Consider the following 8,315-nt stretch of genomic DNA (forward strand, 5'->3'; position numbering starts at 1 on the left):
GGAGATGACCCAATGCTGCGACAATACCTCTTGCCAAAACAAAATAGCCCACGATATTATGTGCGAGTCCGAAGAAACTGACTGGAACGAAAGGGTCGAAAAAGCCTAGTGAAAGCTTTAAAAGTAATTAACTACGATAATGTCATTGAAAAGTTTCGCAAAGATTTTGGTACTAATCTACCTATTGATGAACCATTTCTTTACAACTACATTGTAAACGATGTAAATGATTTAAAAACTAAACTGATATATATTTGAAGGCATTGAATAAAACGTATTATAGCCAGTTCGTGTTGTTGAATAAATAATCCCTATTACTGATTAGTCACACGCAAGGTATGAAAACAGAAAGGTTAAGGTTTGATGTTACCGAGGGAAAACACCTCTTAATTCTTTAAAAGGACAGTCTCAGGATAAAAAACTAAAGGGATAGTCTCAGTATAAAATCTCAGTAAATAGTAAGAATTTAACAATAGAATTTTTCCTGGAATTGAATAGTACGAAACTAAGGCCGCGCGCGGAGTTAAAATGGGGGAAGGAACTCGCGGCGCGCGCGGGGAACCCCGCGGGGGTGAGGGGGGGAAGGAACTCGCGCGCGGAGAACTCGCGAAGATTCACCGCGGCGGCAGCGGCGTGCTCCAGTTCCCATGACCCAGTTCCCACGCACCTACTTTATACCTCTACCGTGGTACGAAATGTAGCCCTATACTACTACTAAGCAAAAGCTTCAAATTATTAATCTTAGGAAACCAAGTAGGCTGACAGAGGTGGGATTCGAACCCACGCCCCCGTAGAGACTGGTGCCTTAAACCAGCGCCTTAGACCACTCGGCCACTCTACCTGGAAACAAAAGTCACCTCAGACTAATAAGCAAAAGCTTCATATTATTAATCCTAGAAAACAAAATAGGCTGATAGATATGGGATTCGAACCCACGCCCCCGAATAGACTGGTGCCTTAAACCAGCGCCTTAGACCACTCGGCCACTCAACCTGGAACCAAAAGTCACCTCAGACTACTAAGCAAAAGCTTCATATTATTAATCCTAGAAAACAAAATAGGCTGATAGTGGTGGGATTCGAACCCACGCCCCCGAAGAGACTGGTGCCTTAAACCAGCGCCTTAGACCACTCGGCCACTCTACCTGGAAACAAAAGTCACCTCAGACTAATAAGCAAAAGCTTCATATTATTAATCCTAGAAAACAAAGTAGGCTTATAGATGTGGGATGCGAACCCACGCCGCGAAGGGAATAATGCCTTAAACCAGCGCCTTGGACCACTTGGCCACTCTACCCGAAAGCAAAAGTAAATTCAGTCTATTTAGCAAAAGCTTCATAATATTAATCGTAGAAAACAAACTCTGCTGATAGAGGTGGGATTCGAACCCACGCCCCCGAAGAGACTGGTGCCTTAAACCAGCGCCTAAGACCACTCGGCCACTCTACCTGGAAACAAAAGACACCTCAGACTAATAAGCAAAAGCTTCATATTATTAAACCTAGAAAACATAGTAGGCTGATAGATGTGGGATGCGAACCCACGCCCCGAAGGGAATGGTGCCTTAAACCAGCTTCATGGACCACTTGGCCACTCTACCCGAAAGCTAAAGTAAACTCAGTCTATTAAGCAAAAGCTTCATATTATTAGTCGTAGAAAACAAACTCTGCTGATAGAGGTGGGATTCGAACCCACGCCCCCGAAGAGACTGTTGCCTTAAACCAGCGCCTTAGACCACACGGCCACTCTACCTGGAAACATCAGACACCTCAGACTAATAAGCAAAAGCTTCATATTACTAATCCTAGAAAACGAAGTAGGCTTATAGATGTGGGATGCGAACCCACGCCCCGAAGGGAATGGTGCTTTAAACCAGCGCCTTGGACCACTTGGCCACTCTACCCGAAAGCGAAAGTATACTCAGTCTACTTAGCAAAAGCATCATATTATTAATCGTAGAAAACAAACTCTGCTGATTGAGGTGGGATTCGAATCGACGCCCCCGAATAGACTGTTGCCTTAAACCAGCGCCTTAGACCACTCGGCCACTCTACCTGGAAACAAAAGTCACCTCAGACTAATAAGCAAGAGCTTCATATTATTAATCTTAGGAAACAAAGTAGGCTGACAGATGTGGGATTCGAACCCACTACCCCGAATAAACTGGTGCCTTAAACCAGCGCCTTAGACCACTCGGCCACTCTACCTGGAAACAAAAGTCACCTCAGACTAATAAGCAAAAGCTTCATATTATTAATCCTAGAAAACAAAATAGGCTGATAGATGTGGGATTCGAGCCCACGCCCCCGAATAGACTGGTGCCTTAAACCCGCGCCTTAGACCACTCGGCCACTCTACCTGGAAACAAAAGTCACCTCAGACTACTAAGCAAAAGCTTCATATTATTAATCCTAGAAAACAAAATAGGCTGATAGACGTGGGACTCGAACCCACGCCCCCGAAGAGACTGGTGCCTTAAACCAGCGCCTTAGACCACTCGGCCACTCTTCCTAGAAACTTAAGTCACCTCAGATTAATAAGCAAAAGTTTCATATTATTAATCCTAGGAAACAAAGTAGGCTTATAGATGTGGGATGCGAACCCACGCCCCCGAATAGACTGGTGCCTTAAACCAGCGTCTTAGACCACTCGGCCACTCTACCTGGAAACAAAAGTCACCTCACACTAATAAGAAAAAGCTTCATACTATTAATCTTAGGAAACAAAGTAGGCTGACAGAGGTGGGATTCGAACCCACGGCCCCGAATAAACTGGTGCCTTAAAGCAGCGCCTTAGACCACTCGGCCACTCTACCTGGAAACAAAAGTCACCTCAGACTAATAAGCAAAAGCTTCATATTATTAATCCTAGAAAACAAAATAGGCTGATAGATGTGGGATTGGAACCCACGCCCCCGAAGAGACTGGTGCCTTAAACCAGCGCCTTAGACCACTCGGCCAATCTACCTGGAAACGAAAGTCACCTCAGACTAATAAGCAAGAGCTTCATATTATTAATCTTTGAAACGAAGTAGGCTGACAGATGTGGGATTCGAACCCACTACCCCGAATAGACTGGTGCCTTAAACCCGCGCCTTAGACCACTCGGCCACTCTACCTGGAAACAAAAGTCACCTCAGACTACTAAGCAAAAGCTTCATATTATTAATCCTAGAAAACAAAATAGGCTGATAGTCGTGGGATTCGAACCCACGCCCCCGAAGAGACTGGTGCCTTAAACCAGCGCCTTAGACCACTCGGCCACTCTTCCTGGAAACTTAAGTCACCTCAGACTAATAAGCAAAAGCTTCATATTATTAATCCTAGGAAACAAAGTAGGCTTATAGATGTGGGATGCGAACCCACGCCCCGAAGGGAATGGTGCCTTAAACCAGCGCCTTGGACCACTTGGCCACTCTACCCGAAAGCGAAAGTATACTCAGTCTATTTAGCAAAAGCATCATATTATTAATCGTAGAAAACAAACTCTGCTGATTGAGGTGGGATTCGAATCGACGCCCCCGAATAGACTGGTGCCTTAAGCCCGCGCCTTAGACCACTCGGCCACTCTACCTGGAAACAAAAGTCACCTCAGACTAATAAGCAAGAGCTTCATATTATTAATCTTAGGAAACAAAGTAGGCTGACAGATGTGGGATGCGAACCCACGCCCCCGAATAGACTGGTGCCTTAAACCAGCGTCTTAGACCACTCGGCCACTCTACCTGGAAACAAAAGTCACCTCACACTAATAAGAAAAAGCTTCATACTATTAATCTTAGGAAACAAAGTAGGCTGACAGAGGTGGGATTCGAACCCACGGCCCCGAATAAACTGGTGCCTTAAACCAGCGCCTTAGACCACTCGGCCACTCTACCTGGAAACAAAAGTCACCTCAGACTAATAAGCAAAAGCTTCATATTATTAATCCTAGAAAACAAAATAGGCTGATAGATGTGGGATTGGAACCCACGCCCCCGAAGAGACTGGTGCCTTAAACCAGCGCCTTAGACCACTCGGCCAATCTACCTGGAAACGAAAGTCACCTCAGACTAATAAGCAAGAGCTTCATATTATTAATCTTAGGAAACGAAGTAGGCTGACAGATGTGGGATTCGAACCCACTACCCCGAATAGACTGGTGCCTTAAACCCGCGCCTTAGACCACTCGGCCACTCTACCTGGAAACAAAAGTCACCTCAGACTACTAAGCAAAAGCTTCATATTATTAATCCTAGAAAACAAAATAGGCTGATAGTCGTGGGATTCGAACCCACGCCCCCGAAGAGACTGGTGCCTTAAACCAGCGCCTTAGACCACTCGGCCACTCTTCCTGGAAACTTAAGTCACCTCAGACTAATAAGCAAAAGCTTCATATTATTAATCCTAGGAAACAAAGTAGGCTTATAGATGTGGGATGCGAACCCACGCCCCGAAGGGAATGGTGCCTTAAACCAGCGCCTTGGACCACTTGGCCACTCTACCCGAAAGCAAAAGTAAATTCAGTCTATTTAGCAAAAGCTTCATAATATTAATCGTAGAAAACAAACTCTGCTGATAGAGGTGGGATTCGAACCCACGCCCCCGAAGAGACTGGTGCCTTAAACCAGCGCCTAATACCACTCGGCCACTCTACCTGGAAACAAAAGACACCTCAGACTAATAAGCAAAAGCTTCTTATTATTAATCCTAGAAAACATAGTAGGCTGATAGATGTGGGATGCGAACCCACGCCCCGAAGGGAATGGTGCCTTAAACCAGCTTCATGGACCACTTGGCCACTCTACCCGAAAGCTAAAGTAAACTCAGTCTATTTAGCAAAAGCTTCATATTATTAGTCGTAGAAAACAAACTCTGCTGATAGAGGTGGGATTCGAACCCACGCCCCCGAAGAGACTGTTGCCTTAAACCAGCGCCTTAGACCACACGGCCACTCTACCTGGAAACATCAGACACCTCAGACTAATAAGCAAAAGCTTCATATTATTAATCCTAGAAAACGAAGTAGGCTTATAGATGTGGGATGCGAACCCACGCCCCGAAGGGAATGGTGCTTTAAACCAGCGCCTTGGACCACTTGGCCACTCTACCCGAAAGCGAAAGTATACTCAGTCTATTTAGCAAAAGCATCATATTATTAATCGTAGAAAACAAACTCTGCTGATTGAGGTGGGATTCGAATCGACGCCCCCGAATAGACTGGTGCCTTAAGCCCGCGCCTTAGACCACTCGGCCACTCTACCTGGAAACAAAAGTCACCTCAGACTAATAAGCAAGAGCTTCATATTATTAATCTTAGGAAACAAAGTAGGCTGACAGATGTGGGATTCGAACCCACTACCCCGAATAAACTGGTGCCTTAAACCAGCGCCTTAGACCACTCGGCCACTCTACCTGGAAACAAAAGTCACCTCAGACTAATAAGCAAAAGCTTCATATTATTAATCCTAGAAAACAAAATAGGCTGATAGATGTGGGATTCGAGCCCACGCCCCCGAATAGACTGGTGCCTTAAACCCGCGCCTTAGACCACTCGGCCACTCTACCTGGAAACAAAAGTCACCTCAGACTAATAAGCAAAAGCTTCATACTATTAATCTTAGGAAACAAAGTAGGCTGACAGAGGTGGGATTCGAACCCACGGCCCCGAATAGACTGGTGCCTTAAACCCGCGCCTTAGACCACTCGGCCACTCTACCTGGAAACAAAAGTCACCTCAGATTAATAAGCAAAAGCTTCATATTATTAATCCTAGAAAACAAAATAGGCTGATAGACGTGGGATTCGAACCCACGCCCCCGAAGAGACTGGTGCCTTAAACCAGCGCCTTAGACCACTCGGCCACTCTTCCTAGAAACTTAAGTCACCTCAGACTAATAAGCAAAAGCTTCATATTATTAATCCTAGGAAACAAAGTAGGCTTATAGATGTGGGATGCGAACCCACGCCCCCGAATAGACTGGTGCCTTAAACCAGCGTCTTAGACCACTCGGCCACTCTACCTGGAAACAAAAGTCACCTCACACTAATAAGAAAAAGCTTCATACTATTAATCTTAGGAAACAAAGTAGGCTGACAGAGGTGGGATTCGAACCCACGGCCCCGAATAAACTGGTGCCTTAAACCAGCGCCTTAGACCACTCGGCCACTCTACCTGGAAACAAAAGTCACCTCAGACTACTAAGCAAAAGCTTCATATTATTAATCCAAGAAAACAAAATAGGCTGATAGACGTGGGATTCGAACCCACGCCCCCGAAGAGACTGGTGCCTTAAACCAGCGCCTTAGACCACTCGGCCACTCTTCCTGGAAACTTAAGTGACCTCAGACTAATAAGCAAAAGCTTCATATTATTAATCCTAGGAAACAAAGTAGGCTTATAGATGTGGGATGCGAACCCACGCCCCGAAGGGAATGGTGCCTTAAACCAGCGCCCTGGACCACTTGGCCACTCTACCTGCAAACAAAAGTAAATTCAGTCTATTTAGCAAAAGCTTCATAATATTAATCGTAGAAAACAAACTCTGCTGATAGAGGTGGGATTCGAACCCACGCCCCCGAAGAGACTGGTGCCTTAAACCAGCGCCTAATACCACTCGGCCACTCTACCTGGAAACAAAAGACACCTCAGACTAAAAAGCAAAAGCTTCATATTATTAATCCTAGAAAACATAGTAGGCTGATAGATGTGGGATGCGAACCCACGCCCCGAAGGGAATGGTGCCTTAAACCAGCTTCATGGACCACTTGGCCACTCTACCCGAAAGCTAAAGTAAACTCAGTCTATTTAGCAAAAGCTTCATATTATTAGTCGTAGAAAACAAACTCTGCTGATAGAGGTGGGATTCGAACCCACGCCCCCGAAGAGACTGTTGCCTTAAACCAGCGCCTTAGACCACACGGCAACTCTACCTGGAAACATCAGACACCTCAGACTAATAAGCAAAAGCTTCATATTATTAATCCTAGAAAACGAAGTAGGCTTATAGATGTGGGATGCGAACCCACGCCCCGAAGGGAATGGTGCTTTAAACCAGCGCCTTGGACCACTTGGCCACTCTACCCGAAAGCGAAAGTATACTCAGTCTATTTAGCAAAAGCATCATATTATTAATCGTAGAAAACAAACTCTGCTGATTGAGGTGGGATTCGAATCGACGCCCCCGAATAGACTGGTGCCTTAAGCCCGCGCCTTAGACCACTCGGCCACTCTACCTGGAAACAAAAGTCACCTCAGACTAATAAGCAAGAGCTTCATATTATTAATCTTAGGAAACAAAGTAGGCTGACAGATGTGGGATTCGAACCCACTACCCCGAATAAACTGGTGCCTTAAACCAGCGCCTTAGACCACTCGACCACTCTACCTGGAAACAAAAGTCACCTCAGACTAATAAGCAAAAGCTTCATATTATTAATCCTAGAAAACAAAATAGGCTGATAGATGTGGGATTCGAGCCCACGCCCCCGAATAGACTGGTGCCTTAAACCCGCGCCTTAGACCACTCGGCCACTCTACCTGGAAACAAAAGTCACCTCAGACTAATAAGCAAAAGCTTCATACTCTTAATCTTAGGAAACAAAGTAGGCTGACAGAGGTGGGATTCGAACCCACGGCCCCGAATAGACTGGTGCCTTAAACCCGCGCCTTAGACCACTCGGCCACTCTACCTGGAAACAAAAGTCACCTCAGACTAATAAGCAAAAGCTTCATATTATTAATCCTAGAAAACAAAATAGGCTGATAGACGTGGGATTCGAACCCACGCCCCCGAAGAGACTGGTGCCTTAAACCAGCGCCTTAGACCACTCGGCCACTCTTCCTAGAAACTTAAGTCACCTCAGACTAATAAGCAAAAGCTTCATATTATTAATCCTAGGAAACAAAGTAGGCTTATAGATGTGGGATGCGAACCCACGCCCCCGAATAGACTGGTGCCTTAAACCAGCGTCTTAGACCACTCGGCCACTCTACCTGGAAACAAAAGTCACCTCCAACTAATAAGAAAAAGCTTCATACTATTAATCTTAGGAAACAAAGTAGGCTGACAGAGGTGGGATTCGAACCCACGGCCCCGAATAAACTGGTGCCTTAAACCAGCGCCTTAGACCACTCGGCCACTCTACCTGGAAACAAAAGTCACCTCAGACTACTAAGCAAAAGCTTCATATTATTAATCCAAGAAAACAAAATAGGCTGATAGACGTGGGATTCGAACCCACGCCCCCGAAGAGACTGGTGCCTTAAACCAGCGCCTTAGACCACTCGGCCACTCTTCCTGGAAACTTAAGTGACCTCAGACTAATAAGCAAAAGC

General features: G+C 45.6%; 17 non-coding genes across 17 annotated transcripts; all 17 read right to left on the bottom strand.

Moving 5' to 3' along the window:
- Positions 1 to 759: 759 nt before the first annotated feature.
- TRNAL-AAG (transfer RNA leucine (anticodon AAG)) lies at positions 760 to 841 on the bottom strand. The gene has a single exon. It is a non-coding gene; the product is annotated as a tRNA-Leu (tRNA).
- Positions 842 to 1,063: 222 nt separating this feature from the next.
- Positions 1,064 to 1,145, bottom strand: TRNAL-AAG (transfer RNA leucine (anticodon AAG)). Its single transcript has one exon. It is a non-coding gene; the product is annotated as a tRNA-Leu (tRNA).
- Positions 1,146 to 1,366: 221 nt separating this feature from the next.
- On the bottom strand, positions 1,367 to 1,448 carry TRNAL-AAG (transfer RNA leucine (anticodon AAG)). Its single transcript has one exon. It is a non-coding gene; the product is annotated as a tRNA-Leu (tRNA).
- A 980-nt stretch (positions 1,449 to 2,428) lies between these two features.
- Positions 2,429 to 2,510, bottom strand: TRNAL-AAG (transfer RNA leucine (anticodon AAG)). Its single transcript has one exon. It is a non-coding gene; the product is annotated as a tRNA-Leu (tRNA).
- A 374-nt stretch (positions 2,511 to 2,884) lies between these two features.
- TRNAL-AAG (transfer RNA leucine (anticodon AAG)) lies at positions 2,885 to 2,966 on the bottom strand. Its single transcript has one exon. It is a non-coding gene; the product is annotated as a tRNA-Leu (tRNA).
- An 828-nt stretch (positions 2,967 to 3,794) lies between these two features.
- On the bottom strand, positions 3,795 to 3,876 carry TRNAL-AAG (transfer RNA leucine (anticodon AAG)). The gene has a single exon. It is a non-coding gene; the product is annotated as a tRNA-Leu (tRNA).
- A 70-nt stretch (positions 3,877 to 3,946) lies between these two features.
- Positions 3,947 to 4,028, bottom strand: TRNAL-AAG (transfer RNA leucine (anticodon AAG)). Its single transcript has one exon. It is a non-coding gene; the product is annotated as a tRNA-Leu (tRNA).
- A 525-nt stretch (positions 4,029 to 4,553) lies between these two features.
- On the bottom strand, positions 4,554 to 4,635 carry TRNAL-AAG (transfer RNA leucine (anticodon AAG)). Its single transcript has one exon. It is a non-coding gene; the product is annotated as a tRNA-Leu (tRNA).
- A 980-nt stretch (positions 4,636 to 5,615) lies between these two features.
- TRNAL-AAG (transfer RNA leucine (anticodon AAG)) lies at positions 5,616 to 5,697 on the bottom strand. The gene is given in 2 exon segments: positions 5,616 to 5,651; positions 5,660 to 5,697. It is a non-coding gene; the product is annotated as a tRNA-Leu (tRNA).
- Positions 5,698 to 5,767: 70 nt separating this feature from the next.
- Positions 5,768 to 5,849, bottom strand: TRNAL-AAG (transfer RNA leucine (anticodon AAG)). The gene has a single exon. It is a non-coding gene; the product is annotated as a tRNA-Leu (tRNA).
- Positions 5,850 to 6,071: 222 nt separating this feature from the next.
- On the bottom strand, positions 6,072 to 6,153 carry TRNAL-AAG (transfer RNA leucine (anticodon AAG)). Its single transcript has one exon. It is a non-coding gene; the product is annotated as a tRNA-Leu (tRNA).
- Positions 6,154 to 6,223: 70 nt separating this feature from the next.
- TRNAL-AAG (transfer RNA leucine (anticodon AAG)) lies at positions 6,224 to 6,305 on the bottom strand. Its single transcript has one exon. It is a non-coding gene; the product is annotated as a tRNA-Leu (tRNA).
- A 221-nt stretch (positions 6,306 to 6,526) lies between these two features.
- On the bottom strand, positions 6,527 to 6,608 carry TRNAL-AAG (transfer RNA leucine (anticodon AAG)). The gene has a single exon. It is a non-coding gene; the product is annotated as a tRNA-Leu (tRNA).
- A 980-nt stretch (positions 6,609 to 7,588) lies between these two features.
- On the bottom strand, positions 7,589 to 7,670 carry TRNAL-AAG (transfer RNA leucine (anticodon AAG)). The gene is given in 2 exon segments: positions 7,589 to 7,624; positions 7,633 to 7,670. It is a non-coding gene; the product is annotated as a tRNA-Leu (tRNA).
- A 70-nt stretch (positions 7,671 to 7,740) lies between these two features.
- TRNAL-AAG (transfer RNA leucine (anticodon AAG)) lies at positions 7,741 to 7,822 on the bottom strand. Its single transcript has one exon. It is a non-coding gene; the product is annotated as a tRNA-Leu (tRNA).
- Positions 7,823 to 8,044: 222 nt separating this feature from the next.
- Positions 8,045 to 8,126, bottom strand: TRNAL-AAG (transfer RNA leucine (anticodon AAG)). Its single transcript has one exon. It is a non-coding gene; the product is annotated as a tRNA-Leu (tRNA).
- A 70-nt stretch (positions 8,127 to 8,196) lies between these two features.
- TRNAL-AAG (transfer RNA leucine (anticodon AAG)) lies at positions 8,197 to 8,278 on the bottom strand. Its single transcript has one exon. It is a non-coding gene; the product is annotated as a tRNA-Leu (tRNA).
- Between the last annotated feature and the right edge of the window lie 37 nt (positions 8,279 to 8,315).

The sequence above is a fragment of the Phalangium opilio genome, unplaced genomic scaffold (genome assembly GCF_054372755.1).
Source record: "Phalangium opilio isolate 3A_F unplaced genomic scaffold, DU_Popi_V2 ptg000061l_1, whole genome shotgun sequence".
NCBI classification, from domain to species: domain Eukaryota; kingdom Metazoa; phylum Arthropoda; class Arachnida; order Opiliones; family Phalangiidae; genus Phalangium; species Phalangium opilio.